This window comes from Dasypus novemcinctus, chromosome 26, assembly GCF_030445035.2.
Source record: "Dasypus novemcinctus isolate mDasNov1 chromosome 26, mDasNov1.1.hap2, whole genome shotgun sequence".
Taxonomy (NCBI): Eukaryota; Metazoa; Chordata; class Mammalia; order Cingulata; family Dasypodidae; genus Dasypus; species Dasypus novemcinctus.
Window position 1 is genome coordinate 28,345,114 of NC_080698.1, and position 17,291 is coordinate 28,362,404.

Here is a 17,291-nt window from a genome sequence, read left to right on the forward strand (position 1 = left end):
TGGAGGTTCTGAGGGAAGGGAGAGGGAAAAACAGCTGTAATATGGGGCCGTTTCGGGACTTGGGCATTGTCCTGAATGACCCTGCAATGACAGATAAAGGCAATTATATATTTTGTCATAATGTAACAAAATTGTGCAGGAAACAGTACAAACTACAATGTAAACTATAATCCATGCTTAGTGGCAATGCTCCAAGATGTGTTCATCAATTGTAACAAATGTACCACACTAATGAAGGATGTTGTTAATGTAGGAAAGTGTGGGAGGGGTATGGAGTGAAGCATATGGGAATCCCCTATATTTTTTATGTAACATTTATGCAATCTAAGTGTCATTTAAAAAAATTCAAAATATTTAAAAAAAGAAGACTCAATATTGTTAAGATTCTTCCCAACTTGATCTATAGATTCAACTCAATTCCATTCAAAATGCTTTCAAGATTTTTGTGGTTATTGATAAACTGACTCTAAAGTTTATTTGGAAAGGCAAAAGACCTAGGACAGCCAAAATCACACTGAAATAGAAGAACAAAGTTGGAGGACTTCTATAACCTGACTTCAAGACTTACTATAAAGCTACAGAAATCAAGACAATATGCTATTGGCCAAAGAATAGACATCAACAGAACAGAATAGAGAGCCTACAAAAGATCCACACTAATATAGTCAATTAATCTTTAACAAAGATGCAAAGGGAATTCAATGGAGAAAGAATAGTCTTCTCAATAATTGGTGCTGGAACAAATGAACAATTGGATGTCCAGACACAGATCTTACATGTTTCACAAAAATTATCTCAAAATGGATCGCATACCTAAATGTAAAAGGCAAAATTAGAAAACTTTCAAAAGAATGTGACAATTTACACGAGCTTGGGTTTGGTGATTAGCTTTTAGAAACAACACCAAAAGCCCAATACTTGAAAGAAAAAACTTGGTCAGTCAGACTTCATTAAAACTAAAACCTCTGCTCTGTCAGATACTGTTAAGAAAATAAAAATCTACAGACTGAGAGACAATATTTTCAAATTGGTAAAGAACGAGTATTCACAACATACAAGAGCTCTTAAGCTAAACATAGGTTTACAACATGTTCCAGCAGTCATGCTCCTAGGTATCTGTTGAACTGATGTGAAAACTTATGTCCATACAAAACCCAGCATGTGAATGTTTATAACAGCTCTATTCATAACCACCAGAAACTGGAAGCAACCAAGACGACCTTCAATAGGAAAATAGATAAACTGTGATACATCTATGCAAAGAATGAATGTTCATTAATAAAAAATGAGTGAACTATCAAATCTCTAGACTTAGGGTTGGAGAGAATTTTGGAGTGGGATAAGCTTTGATGCTTTAGAGCTGAGTTGTCCATTATGACAGCCACTAGTCACAGGTACCACTGATCACTTGAAATGTGTCTAATGTGATTGAGAAACTGATTTTTTTTTTTTTTTTGAGGTACTGGGGCTGGGGATTGAACCAGGACCTCATATATGGCACTCAACCACTGAGCTATATCAGCTCCCCTGAGTTGGTTTTTACATCTGTTTGCTTGTTGTTTGGTTTTGTTTTTTTTTTTTAGGAGGCAGTAGGGATTGAACCTGGGACCCTCCCATGTGAGAAGCAGGCATTCAACCACTTAAGCCACATCTGCTCTCCCAAAAAAACTGAATTTTTAATTCAATTCAATTTAAATATCCATGTGACTGGTGGCTATCACATTGGAAAGCCCAGCTCTATACTATCAAATTCTTCCTCCTCCCCCTAATTTTATCCAACCCCAAGTCTAGCGAACTTTTCCTCTTCTCTCCATTCCTTATTATGAGGATCAAATTTAGCTCTCTCTTAGTTCTTATCTGATGGTATGTCATGGTGGAAGGCTGGTATTTGGGACACGAGTCCCATTTCAAAGGCAAAACTCTCTCTTTTTTTGTAGAGTGCCAGACACTGCTCTAAGAATTCTGCATGAATTGTTTCATTGAATTCTCATAAAAATCTTCTAAGTACCATTTTTATTTCCATTTTATATATGTGAAATCTGATGCACAGAAAGTTTAAGTGGTTTGCAATAGCCACCCAGCTAAGAAGTGATGGAACCAGGCTCAGAATTCACATTGTAAACCACTGTGCTGTAGTGCTCTAATTTCACCCATTTTTGTGGAGGCTTCCATGATCAGCCTCTATCTAATTTAGTTCTCCCTTTATTTTCTTTTCCCTTACTTTGCTTTATTTTTCTTTGAAGCAGTTAGCATTGCTTAACGTTATATGTTTATTTTGTATTGTTGTTGTTAGTCTCCCTGTTAGAATATTATTCTGTGAAGGCCCAGAAGGTGCCTGTTTAATTCACTACCTGGGCACTCAGTATTGAACATTTGCTAACTGAATGAGAAAATGTAAAACAGAAATCACAATAGCTCTAAAAAACAGACATCCTGGTCACAAGGAATAGAAACCTAGGAGGAACAAATGACACAGATGTTTCTCTAGAGTTGTCTTTCTCAAACTGTGCAGGAAAGAATACCAACCCTGTAAAATTTGCTGAGAAAAACTGTTATGTGAGCAAAAATGCTCAATAAATGCTACATTTCATATCCATTTCTTAGAGATTCACTATGCATGCTAACATATAAAAATGAACTGAATTATTTTAAAAATTCTTTAAAATATGTGAGTACAGAGTGCCTTTCCCAAAGTATCCCTTAAGAGGAGACCCAAATTGAGATGATTACCTGATAACCAATTTTACCCCACCTTCTTCTGATACAGACACTGGTCTCCTGGCATAGGGGTGTGCATATGACTACGATAGGCATGAGTCAAGCATAGTGCCTCAAGATTGCTATAAAGGATGTACACAGTAAGAAAACAACCCTAGACTTAAAGGCTGGAACTTCTCTTGCCTCTCAGACCATGAACCTAGAAGGCTGGACATTTAAAATGGCCTGTTCTACACTCTTTGCTGCATGGAGGAAGCCAATTAATGGTAGGAGAGAGGCCAACATTCAGGGAGAGGCTGAGAGGAGAGACAGAGAGAAAGAGGAGGAGAAAGCAAATAACTGGGGAAAATGGGGAGGAATACTAAGTCTCTAAACCCAGCCATCTCTGAAGCCAGACCTACCCCCAGCCCTGACCTTTGCTTACGTAAGAAAATACATCATCTCCCATTTGTTTTCTCAAAGTGGTTTACCAATACATATCCAATACCATATCTGCCAAGTATGCTTTGAGAAACACTGCCCTATGGCAACCTCAGCAAAAGGCCTGAGGTGTTGACCAATCCACTCAAAAAAAATTTTTTTTTTAAAAGATTTATTTTTATTTATTTAATTCCCCTCCCCTCCCCCGGTTGTCTGTTTTCTGTGTCTTTTTGCTGCGTCTTGTTTCTTTGTCCACTTCTGCTGTCGTCAGCAGCACAGGAAGTGTGGGCGGCACCATTCCTCGGCAGGCTGCTCCCTCCTTCGTGCTGGGCGGCTCTCCTTATGGGTGCACTCCTTGTGTGTGGGGCTCCCCTACGCGGGGGACACCCCTGTGTGGCATGGCACTCCTTGCCCGCATCAGCGCTGCGCATGGGCCAGCTCCACACGGGTCAAGGAGGCCCGGGGCTTGAACCACGGACCTCCCATGTGGTAGACGGACGCCCTAATCACTGGGCCAAAGTCCGTTTCCCTCCACTCAAAAATTAAAAGACAAAAAATGGTCAACCAACCAACATGAACAAATATTACCCTTGCTCTTAAATGGCATCAGAATTATAAACATAGACTTCTTCCTTCTTGGATGAAATCCCCCTAGATTCTTAGATTCCAATCAGAGCAGGATATTCAGACACAATATGATATTGTGCAAAGACCAGGGCTAGCACATACAGGTTTTATAGTATACAATGTCAAGGGATAGGGTGGGTGTTGCTCATAGCTGTCTTTGAAGTCTTTTTAGTTAAATTTGACTATATGCGAGTTCTCTCTACCTACCTCTGCTTCTGCATCTGGGTGAAATAATCTTCTACTCAGGAAAGCAAGAACCTTGCCTATTACTTCTTTAAGTCTTTTCTAACTGTATCTGGCCCAGAGAAGGGACTTAATTCATGTCTGTGGAATGAATGACATTTGGGCTGGTTCTGTTCCTTATTAACATGGTTATAGTCAAGGTTGACTTAAAAAATCTTTAATAAAATTTATTTTCAGCACACTACTTCATGAACGCTATCCTTGTAGATTCATATATAGTCAGTGGTTGCTTTTAAGAAATCTAAAAATACCGTCCCTTGGCATTTGCCCTAGAACAGTGTGTTGCCTTGACATAGCCATAACAGTCATGCCATATGGGAGGAAACCTGGGTACTTTCAGACAGACTCCTCATTTAGGATCAAGTCTGCTGCTGTCGCTTGGAGTTGAAATCTCCTGCACCTCTTTATTTAGGTACAGCATTCCAGGGCTATTATTTCATATGCAGAGATTTTAAATAGCTTGTAGTTTGGTCTCTTCACCACTAGAGTTCAATCTTGCTCTAATCTAGATGATTTCATAGAAGGGATAAAAGAAGCAAAACAAAACAAAATAAAACCAACCAACCCCAGTACCCCCACTCCCCACAACAAAGCAAAATGCAAAGAAAATTCCCAAAGTACTTTCTCTAATTCACATCCTGACTTTTGGTTACTAAGAGCTGAATTTATTAATGTGCCTTTTCTTTCTGACACATTTAAGATTTCCCAGTTGCTATTATTATCAAGCATACAATTTTTGAATGCCCTTGCTTAGTTACAGGTAATTTGTTGATGTTTGATAAATAATTTCCTTTTAGAGTCAGATTGTTTATTTCTAAATACAATCTTTAGTTGTAATTACCTGGCTGATTTATGGTCAGTGAAACTTGGGGACTCATGGTAGGGCAGGTGGAGGTACAGTAAACACAACTGCTGCTCAGGGTCTCAAAGCTGATGCTTTTTCAATTTTTTTATTGTATAGATTTCTCCATGATCTTGTGCATTTCAAGGTTCACAGATTATCTCTTCTTTCCTCCCTTGTACCCATTGTATTCAGATACAGTTCTGAGAAGAGCAAAGTCAAATTAAGGGCATGAAACCCAACCTTTGACCCTGTATAGGAAATGCCTTCAGTACTTCTTGTATTAACACAGCCTGGAGTACTTCAATCAAGTACACTTAGAAAATACATTTTTATAGGATGTGGACTTGTAAATATCATCATTCTAGCTTAAGTTCTCAACTCTCTGAAGTATCTCATAGGTGTCACAGAGCACTTGAAGGACATGTTGGGATGAGTTCATCTTTGCTATGTGCAGAGGCCCTCTAAGAAGTTGGACTCAGTAGGACACAGAGAAAACCACATTGGGTTCCATAATATTCATTTTTTAACAAAAGGCTGAGAAAAAATCTGAAAACCCCATCTCATATCCCAGATTTCATATAGCCCCATTTTACAAATTAAGATACAAATATGTATGAAGTAACTTTTCCCATTTTCTTTTTTGATGAGCTGGATTTAGGGACATAACTACAGCAGAAAGGAAAAGATTGACACACAAGGGTAATAAAGACATAGTTATTTTTGTCACAGTATTGCTAAGAGTGGTAGTTTGACACTGTATGTACCCCAGAAAATCATGCGCTTGATACTGATCCATTGCTGTGGCTGTGAACTTATTGTAGGTGGAACCATTTAATTAGATTACTTCAGTAAGGCATGACCAGGTGTGTCTTAAATCTCTTACTGGAGTCCTTTACAAAAGGATGAATATGGAGATAGGGGTTACGTGAGAAAGCCCCAGAAGCCAGAAGCTGAAACCAATGGAACACAGGAGGAGAAAGAACGTCATAAAGCAGGAAGTGTGGGCAACAGCACCTGAAGGTAGAGGGAGAACCCCAACTGATGCCTCTGCATGCTCTGCCATGGGAGAGAGGAGTCCAGGATCTCCCACAGCTGTTCTTCATGGAGAAAAAGTATTGCCTGATGAGGCCTTGATTTGGGCATTTTTCTCATCTTCAAAACTGTAAGTTTTTAGACTAATAAATCTCCATTGTAAAAACCAATCCATTTCCGGTATATTTCCTTGGCAGCCTTTAGCAAACTAAATCACTAAGAGTCAAGCTAAAATTCCCAGGAACATTAAAAATGACCTTGTGCCAAATTAAGCATATATAATAAGAGATATTTACTGAGCATTTACTATGTGCCTAGCACTTTGTGGTTTATTTCATGTGGCCTTTATTTGATGTCATCTTTATCTTCTTAATGCCAACCTCCGTAGTCCCATTTTACAGAAAAAGAAACAGACTAATAGATGTAAGTAATTTGACTAAAGCCTCCCATCTAGGAAATAGTACTGGGAGTCAAACTGAATGATGTGGTTAATAAAGATTCCACATTCACAGGGTTTGAACTTTGAGAAATTACAAGTGAAGAGACCAAAACAACCCTGATATAAGAAATGGCCATTTCTAGGCAGAACAGCAAAAACCTTGAAAAACAATATCAGCAAGGACTAGATATTGAAAGAAGATATGCTAACAGTGAATATTGTCTTCAACTGGAGTTTTGTAAGAGAGGCAGACACACTGTTCAAATGTGCCTAATAATGCTCTAAAAATGGAGAGCATGACAACTTGTACAAACTTCTCTCAGTCATACTGACTAAAGTTTTCACCAAAAATGTAAAGGAGAATTTTGAAACTGATCTTTAAAACTCACTATTGGTATTTGGAATTGTCGCAAATAATTATGCTCTGGTTAGCACTACAATGATTTATCTACATTTTCATTCCATAGAGGGATTCAAGCAGTATTATGTATCCTTTTAATTTAATTTAAAAATTCTGGGTTAAAGGATCCCAGCTTCCACAAATACTATTGCACACAGTTACCCAGGATTAGCTCTTCATTTATTCATTGATTCATGTGTTCATTCATAAAATATATTTTTTAGTGCTGACAGTATGCCAGGCACTGTCTAGGTGCTGAGGAAATAGAAGAAGAAAATCCCTGCCTGTGGTAGGGGAGATAATAAAGGAACAAACAAATAAGTAAAACTTAAAGTATGTGTGATAGTGGTAAGCGCTGTAGAGAAAAATGAAACTGGGGAGGGAGATAGGGAGTGCAATTTTGTTTGCTTGTCTTGCAATTTTAAACAGGGTGGTTAGGGAAGGATAGTAGCAGTAATAGTAATAGTAGTTCTTGTTATTGTGTCTTCCTAGGTATAGTAGCAGCTAACATTCTTTGAGCACACTATGTACCCAGACACTTTCATTTATATCTCAAATAATCCTCATAACTGCTCTAATTCACACATAAGGAAATGAGACCAGAAAAATCACACAACTTCTCCAAATCACAGCTAATAAGAGAAAGAAATGGGTGTTTCGACTCTGAGCCCAGGGTCTTAATCCCACCATCATTCTTCTCTTTGGGCATCTCTGCTGTAACTGCAATTTCCAACAGGATAGAGAAAGAACACTGAGTGAACTGTCCTAACCTAATTTTCTAGTCTTCTTTAATTCGCCCATGGTAATATAAAGATTAGCTGCTTATTTTCCAATAATAACTCCTCCAATGCACTTGTTATATGGAATAGATTTAAGTTAATTGGAATCATGGTTTATTTATATGCCTAGAATATGTACCTCATACATTAAAATATTTATAGTAGCTGAAAAAATGTAGTAAACTTTACATTTATTATTTGTAAGAACTGTAAATTATAAATAAATGAACTTTTAGAAGGCTGTGCATGGAAAAAACAAACAAAATAGATCAATTAGTAATAAAAGTAGAATAAAGATCATTTGAAGTGAGTAGGGGTGCGGGTGCAGGTAATATTAGACATTTAAACTCATTACTATTGTTAGAAACTGAGTTTGGCCATACTTTTCCTAGCAGCCCAGATACTGAGAAAATCACCTAGGGTTATACAATACTCTTTTTTGACAAAAAAAGGTACAAAAGTTCCCTTTAGAAAATTTTTTTCTTGCAACCAAATCCTTGTAAAATGCCCATTGGATTACAGTGAGTAATTTGCAGGAGGCATAGACTTTCTGATCAAACACAAGAATCATATTTACCAACCTTCTATAATAAATGGGCTTATAAATGAAAATGGCAGTTCTGGGGGAAAATAACTGAGATAATATGATCCAGATATTCTGCCTTCTGAGTGCTTTATTTAATAATAAGTTAGAGACTGGGGAAAATGGATAGTTAACATTTATCTGGATTCTTCATCAAAATACTAGAGTATGCAAACCTTTGGCTGATGCTATATCAAAATTCATTCCTTATTTTACAAAAAAATTATAACAAGACTAGCAACACTAACAGCAGCAGCCACAAAATGATAGTGGCAGCTAATATTTATTACATATTTACTAAATGTCAGGATCTGTGCTGATTATTTTATGTATATTGTTTCATTTAATGTTTCTCATGACTTCTGGGTTAGCTACTGATATACACCCATTCTACATATAAGAAAGCTGAGGCTCAGAAAGGTTAGATAAGTTCCTCAAAGTTGCCCAGATTGTAAATACAGCTCAGATTCAAACATGGTCAGATTGATTTCAAAGCCTGTGTTCTTAGTTACCATTCTTTGATTAATCTACTGCCTTTAGTTTAATTAATATACATTTTTATCGAACTGTTGCCAACAACCTAGAGCCACAAGACCTGTGTGGACACCAACAGGATGGGGATGTGGGGCCATAGAGAAAAAAGTTCATGTGTTCCTAATTTCCTAGAGAAAAATAATACACATAATAAAAGTGACAGAACAGTAAACATTACATGAAATCAGCTCTAATGTTTATCAAGATAGAGAAAGGAAATGGGGAACAACTCTGGGCCCTGGAATCGTTCGAACCGGAGTCCCTCATCATGTCTCAGGAAAATGAGAAACAGCCATGACTCCCGACTGACTGGTGCTTCAGCACCAAGGATAGCGACAGGCATCCCTCCCACTAGGGGGCAGAGTGATCATTACATTGGGAACATTTGTGCGCTGATTTTGATTCTCCAGCAGACTAGGCAAGCTCAGTTTCAACAGCCTCAGGATACGCAGCTAAGCTGCTCAAGCGCCCATACTTTCAACAGAAAAAAACTGACTCTCTTTAAAAACTTGCCCAAGCATATTGCATACACCTCAGATTTTGCACTTGGTAACCACAGTGTCAAGAACTAGAAAAAGTGCAAAATACCAAATATTAGAAGAGTTTTTGACAGTGCCAGCTAGGAGGGGCAGTTTCGTTGATTTCATATTTTCCTACTGACTGACAACAATAAATGGCCTTTCCAGGACATATTTCAATAGCCTCATCTAGGCTATTAAAAGATCAGATGGTTAAGTTCTGGGAGGAAATTGTAACAAAAGTAGTTAAAACCATGGGCTCTAGAGCCAGACAGACCTGGGTTTAGACTTGATTCCAACTATTTATTTGCTATGTGAGTTTGGGTAAGGGATAACCTCTTTGTACCTCAATTTCCTCAACTTATAAAGTATATTTAATAATTTGTGCCTCACAGGGTTGTTACCATGATTAAATGAGTCCTGAAAGCACTTGATCCAGAGACTGGTGCACAATGCTTAATGGATGATTATGATGAGTTTGCTTTGTGAAGGAAAAAAATAATAATAATCTCAATAAGTGTCAACTTAAATCAATCCAGATATTTACTACATTTCAGACAAATAAAATAAATATACAAAACCAACCATTGATTCATTTACTCATTTATTTAGCAAGCATTTATTAAATACCTGTTGTGTGTCAATCAAAGTGAAAATACATTGGCCTATGGTAAGGATTGCTATAATCAATGATGTGAGCAGTGACACACATCATTGCCAAGCTTCCAAGCTTCAAAAGTCAGTTCATGCTTAGCCATGCTTTCCTTCTCTCTGCAACAGCAACACATGTGCTCCAGACAGCATCTGCTCTGTCAGCCTGTATTCCTTAATAAGAATGATAAGAATGTGGAAGAGAGACCTCAGCTGATTCTTGAAGGACATAATGTGTGCATAGGAAATCAAACGTTGTTTGTTTTTTAAGTCATTTAGATTTGGGGTTATTTATTACCTCAGCATAACATAACCTATCTTGCTTGATGTAAGGCCACTGTTCTCACAGCAAACTATCACAGTGACATCAAGGTAAGGGGGGAGGAAATCAAACAGGTAAACAACTATCTAAACTTTAACATAAATGCCACAATAGATCTAAGAGCCAAATGTCAGAGAAGAAGCCAAAGTGATAACCTTACGGCATGGCTGATGTGAGGGAGAGTGTCACAAAGAAAGTGACATTTTATTTTACCTGAAAGGATGAGTCTACCTGGTAGAGAAACACATGGTGAGGGTACAATGGGGAGCCCCATTCCAAGAGAGGAGATACCACCAGCATAGACCTAGATTCAGGGAACTGAAAAGCTTTGAGGGGGGTAGTGGTTAATAATCCTGTGCTATAACACTGTAAGAAACACTAAGAAGAGAGGCAAGGTGGATAAGTTACAGTATAATAACTCTGTGACAATATCAGCCTTATTAGCATACCAACTCAGATGGTATTTTGTGTAACATTTTGCTTGGATTGTACCTTTGACCAATAGCCACAGACAAGAGTTAATTACAGACCACAGAATTTGATCAAAACAATACTAGAAATCAGAATCTCTACACAGAATTGCTAATACAGGTTCTGCTGCTCACTAGGGGAACATGGACATATCACTTGTCTTCTCCAGACTTCAATTACCTCATCAGTAAAATGAGTTCATGGCCCTAGATAATTTCTATTCTCTTAAAACTCTAAGACTGTATGTTTCTAAAACACATTTTAGAACTTCATTGCCCTCTTGAAGAAACTACACACCTCTGAGAAAAATCAGGTTGCTAGCATGATGTAAATGGAGAACCACTGGCTCACTGTTGCTAAAACTAGTCAGTATTGCAAAAATAGACTGTAGCAGACCCTTTTAGGACCTACCCATGTAACTGTAACCACCTCTGGAGTACATTCTTACTTTCCAATAGCTTGAGGGCTTTCTTATGCCACACAGGTTGGAAGTCCAGAATGCCTGCTGGGAGCATTCTTCAACAACTACTGTTGTAAGCTGGCAAATAAAAGCCTAAGCTCCCCTCTCTACAAGCAGGATAATTCTAAGGCTGGAGATCCTTAGCGTTCACCAGTAAGATTACATTTCCATTACCCACAGTGATAACTGGCTTGATAATGCATATTTTATTGGCTGCCTCTCCTTTTCTTTGGCCTCCTCATTCACTCGTCTACTGGATTATTCTGGATTCATCTCTCAAATAAACCACTTGCATTTGAATCTTTGTTTCAGGATCTGCTTCTAAGGAACTGTAATTAAGACATGTGCAAGTACACATGTGAATGCAAACATACACTCTTCTGTCAGTTCCTTGTATATTTGGTATGATTTTGCACTGACACTTAGGTGCAAATAAAAATATTTAAAATCAACTAAACCTGGCTCTGAACCCTTGACCCTGTTCTTTCCATTATCCCAGGAGGCGTATGCAATTCAGAAAACTTGGAGAAGGCTTCTGGCCTCAGTTTGCATGGTGGTACAGATGCTCATTGTACAGATCCCCAGAGTGTTGCAAAGGTGAGCACCTCTACCATCTGCATGCCTAGTTTGAGCATGGAGATTTTTGAAGTCATTCACAAACACATGCTACTTGGTATTAGTCCCTGCCGTAGATGTGTTCCCCTTGTCAAAAGCCTTATTACTTGCTATTACTACACCTCCTGGACACTCTGGAAAACCATCATCTCTTTCTTCTGTGAGAAGCCCTGTCATAGTTCGCATACTCCACCTTGCCCCCCTTCGATTTCTAGTGCTGGTATCCATCACTGCTGTCTCTGAAGTAATTCAGCCTCCTCTTCTACAGAGTTTGAAAAAAAATAACTATTATGTCTGAATGTGTGCATGTGATAAGAGTGTATGTGTGTATAAGAGAGAGAAAGGATAATTTAGTCCTGAAAACCCAACAACAATCTCTTTCACCTGGAGAGGAGAAGTGAAATATTTTATTCCTCCCAATAGCTTACAGTCTCCCCTCATGCCAAAAAGAAACTAATTGAAGTTGGAGTGTTTGGTTGTGATTGTTGTTGCTAAAGTAACTCATCCTGTTATCTTGTAAGAGTTTGGAGAACTTGATGTGCCCAGGAACTGTCAGGAACATAGAAAAATGAAAGGGAAAAGAGGCATTATCTTCTCTATGGATAGAAAAGAAGCCTTTTAAATATAACTTTTGCAGAAGGGGGGCTCAAGTGTTCAAGTTGTACTCTCTATGGTATTTGAATTATGAGCAAGTTGTCTATTTCTTTCTATAATAATCTTGGGAGAAATAATCACAGATATAGTGACAACAGGTTAAAAGTAAAATGAGCCAGGGACTTTGGGAAGCTATGCCACTCTCTGTGAATAAATATTTTTTCAGTAAATATGACTAAAATTTCAGACATTAATTTTGTAACTGATATGGCCATTTTAATAAACTGGATGTTTATTGAACCCATCAGTTGAATAAAAAGAAGCCCTTTCAGGGGAAAATTTTTCTAATATAGGGATTTTTCTTTTTCAGCCAATCAACTTCTTTTTTCTATGTACTATGACACACGGCTTCAACACAGATCCAAGCATTTAAGTACTTGACTAAGTAGAAATTTATATACCTGAACAAAGCAGTCAATTCTGTTAAGAGCAGGCTGCTAAATTATGTCAGTCACAAACCTGATTTTTACCAAATTTACTAATTTCCATTTGATCCATGTCCACATTTTCTCCTCTCAAGGCCTGCTGAACATGTCGCTAATGCTTTCCACAAGCTAACTATTATATGTCTGGTCATCAATGCAAGTGTTAATACAAAAACAAAAGCAAAACAAACAAAAAATGTACCAAAACAAAACCATTAAACAACACATACCACTAAGGATGGAGCAGGAAATAAGTAAGTAGCTACAATATGTTTTGAGAGGAAGAATGAGGTTTTAAGTGATTTACTCAAAGGTAGGACAAGTCATGCAATTCTGCTGTTACTTATTAACATAATCTTATTCTAGTTGTTATGGCAACATACAAGAATAACAGTGGAAAGAGTTCACCATTAAATTTTTCTTGAAATAATCCAAAACACTCACTATAAATATGTGAATTCTGAAGAAAATATTATTTTAACTCTTCTTGCTGCTGCTGAGCTTTAAGGGATGTCTGCCTACAGCTTTTGGGGCAGCATGATCCCCTCTGAGATGAGAGCCTAAAAGTCATGAACATTTGAAGAAAAATAGAAGTCTGTCTTGCTTTGTCCTCAGGACATCTCTTTCTAACTCTACCCTCTCTATTAATGTGTAAGGCATGAAACATTAAATGTCATATCCACGTCATAGGCACTGTAGAACCAAAGTGTAGAACTCTTTTGCCAATGTGATTGGGCTTAAAAAAAAATACCATCAGCCATAAGAAAAGGTCAAAAACATAATTCTTAGTTTTCCTACAAATTCTCTACCAAAATGAAGACAAATTGGGAAGGGGGGTAAATGCTCAGGCTTTTAAGACATCATTTTCTCAGTTTTCTAGTAGATAATAGTGCCCTGAATAAAAAGGTCATGAAAACCATCAAATCTTCTTATAGCAAGTGAATAAAACCTATGTCTTCATACAGAAAAAGAAACTCTTAAAACCTTTTAGGAAGTGAGACCACAGTTGTATCTTCCTTTAAAATGTATTTTTATTGCTATTGTTTATCTGAGGAGAGGTCTGATATTTTCCCTATAACCATGCACTTAAAGATGGTACTAAGAAAGGAAGAATGTGAACCACTGATCATTATTTCCTTTCACAGAAAAACAGAACTAACTCTGTCAATGATAGACCATCAGTATCTAATTCTGGAATTCTCTGGTACATGGCTCTCCTATGTCTATTTCTTGCATGGATGAGGAGTCAATTGACTTTAGTGACCAGCATTTACATGAAAATTTGAACAAGTTTAATTTTCCCAGGGACTTGCCAAAAATTTTCTGAAACAGTCAGCATTTTTGTACACAGGCTGCTAGATGGGATTAAGTGTATTTCCATCCACTTCTTAGCAGATTGGAGTTATCAAGGTCATCCAGGAAACATTTCTATTCCAACATGATTACTGTACAGGCTTTGGTGTACATGCTTTTATGAAAGCTTCTCAGAGCAGGGTTTCTTAACTGTTTTTGTTCCACAGACCCCTTTGCCAGTCAGGTGAAAACCATGGACCCCTTACTAAGTCCACACTATACTGTCTTATTTAATAAATATATCACACCCAAACCAACATGTCCCCACAAGAATAATGCTTTTTTGAATTTCAATTCAAGCTCATGGACCCCTGGTTAAGAACCCCTGCTGTAGTGTAGCTCTGTGCTGGAGGGATATGCAAATATTCAGGTGTTCCTAATTTGTTGTAAAAGATCTTTCGGATTAGTTTTCCTTCATCCTTCTCCAGCTTTAAAAATGTATCTGTTCCATTCTCTCGTCCCCTCTAAAGGGAGATGAATTCACTCTTCAAATTCTGCACTACTGGTTTTTGAACTTTCTGTATGTGCAACACACATTGAAATACAAACTTTTGAGCAGCACCCCCGAAGTTAGCAATAATTGCAACCTACAGCTTATTACAAAAGGACAATATTTTGCGGCTTCAGCGTGTGTGTCTGATACCGCATTACTCTTTTGGTCACTATCAGGCCTCTTTAAGTAAAATCATCGATTGCCTGGAATGAGACAAGAATCAATGGCAGGTCCTAGGACTGCAGTAGTGAACAGACAGGCATGGCCCCTGTCTTTAGAGAGCTGATGTCTTGGAGATGGAGACAGGTGCTAAGTAGATAATTACGCAAGCTACTTAGCTGCATCGTGATTAGTTTAATGGGAAGACTGACAAATCAAGTGAGAAACAAATTTAAATACTCCTGCAAATAAACATTTTCTCTCTGCTTTTCCTCTGCTCTTTCTCCTCTAAATTGCTTGGGGGAAAGTGATCAGTTTATTCTGTTTACATTACCAATCAGCAACAGTTAAATACCCTGACAATGCCAGATGTCAACTCCCACAGGAACGGCATCTGGTCTCGTACATGAGGAGCAGAACATGCCAGAGCAAGCCTGGGCTCTTAAATGTGCCCGAAAGCATCTGAGAGGATCTTGGGGAATTTCGCGATGGCGCCTGCAACTGGTACTGCATCAGCCTTGGCCCTGGGAATTTCCTGTGGCTACAAAATGCTCTCAGCGATATTGCTTTCTCCCATAGCGTTTGCGTGTTCACCACAGCCAGTACTGTATCCTTACGGCCATTGTAAATGGCTTATTTTTCTTGGTAAGTTAAGGGGAAAGACTGAAATGACATTTGAAGTCCTTGACTCTGTGAAAAGATCTGTGAATTTCGGGGAGGAAGGAAAAGTGATCTTCAAGATTCAGGGAAAAAGCTGAAAACCAGGAGACTCATGTCTCATCCTGGCTCTATCACTAAAAATTTGCTCTGAAACAGCAGGTAGGCCGTTTCCCCTCTCTGGGCATCGTTCACAAGAAATGAGTCAGTCAGATCATCTCTAAGAAAGACAGGTGAATAAAGGGACTAACAAAATCGACTTTGGAGACAGATTTAGATTTGTATCATTTCTCTTCCATTTTACTACATGAATGACTTAGCAAGGTTACTGAGCCCCTGTAAGCCTCCATTTCCTCATCTGTAAAATAGAGATGACTATAGCACCGACCTCACAGGGTTGTTTTAAGGATAAAATTAAATAAAACAAAGTGCTTATCACAGTGCCTAACTAGATGATAGCTTTTTTTTTTTTTTTTAGTTTTAAAGGAAATTTATGTAATTGCTCTGCTTAGCACATGATGGAAATGTTTGCGTGTTCATGTAACTATGATGAAATAGTGCTTTTTATCAATGCATTCTCTTGAGGGCTGCATGTGTGTGTGTGCACATGTGTACACGAGTGTATGCATGTAGGGGTAGACCAGGCCACTTATTTATTCAGTAAGTATTCACTGAGCACAAAAAAAATGAAGATAACACCCTGCTAGTGCTATTAACATAGAGATACACATATGACGTAACTTTCACTGCTTAAAGCATAATTGGGAAGGGGTAAGATAGCACAAAATAACGGAGTCTTTAAAAATCAAATTTAGAGGGAAAATGGCAAGTACTATGGGATACATACAAAAACAATTACATCTATTACTTTACTGACTTTACAAAAGAGTAAATCAGACTAAATTTGGACTTTGTCTAGAGGATTAATCATAGATGCATTGGAAAGGGCCTCTGATTAGACAGCCTAACTCATAAAATAGTCCTCTCCTCTTTAATTAAAGGAACACTCTTGGATGTGTGTGTAAAGTATAAGGCTTTTTTTCATACATTATAATTTATTATTAAAAGATATAAAAGGAAATAGTAAAACTTGTTATAAATTAGATTGTGTCATCTTTTATATAACTTATAGCTTGGCAGATTTTGCCAAATAAGATAGATCATCAGTTGATTAATAAAAATAAGTGTTTCTAAGATGTGTGTCAGTCTTTAACATGCTGCAGAGATGTTTGTTACTGTTCAAAAATATTAAGGTTAGTATTACTTTCTTTTCACCAATGGTGTGGGTTATGATATTCAATTGATTTTATGACCTTTTCTGTTCCATTTATAATTTTAATGATAAAAATGTACCATCTGGATGTGACGCCACCATAAATAGTAGCTAGTTTTTACACATGTATTGTGGTGAATGACTCCATTCTCCCCCTCTATATCACTGGTAAACACAGCTCAGGTTGTCAGTCAATCAAAAGAGGGTTCACTGGAAAAGTCAGTGTCATCCTGCATATCACCCCATTATCCAGAACCTAATGGACATCTTAATTCTGATATACCTCTCCACAAGGCTGTAATTAGGCAATTCCTTGGACCATTGCCTCAGTGGTCCTTCACCCCCTTTTAGGCTGATTGTTCCAGGAACAGTGGTGGTTGCATTTGTTTCAGACTCCATCTTAATACAAAATTCCATCTGCCATTCTCAAAGGAGCAAAATTATTAATAACCTTTCACCTCAAACCCCCCTCCCCAAACCCAAAGAATTTTCCTTTAAAATAACACAGGTATTGATTCGAGTTTAGAACAGATCCTCTCTTTTAATTTAGCCTCCTTGAGAAGAACTACAGAGCTGAGTACCCACATGTAAAGTAAAAGTGAGGCACTAGCTCTGGCTGCT

The 17,291-nt window shown here is 37.8% G+C and overlaps 1 pseudogene; it reads right to left on the minus strand.

Moving 5' to 3' along the window:
• Positions 1-17,069, minus strand: part of LOC131276043 (signal peptidase complex subunit 2 pseudogene) — a 68,730-nt pseudogene extending 51,661 nt beyond the window's left edge.
• Between the last annotated feature and the right edge of the window lie 222 nt (positions 17,070-17,291).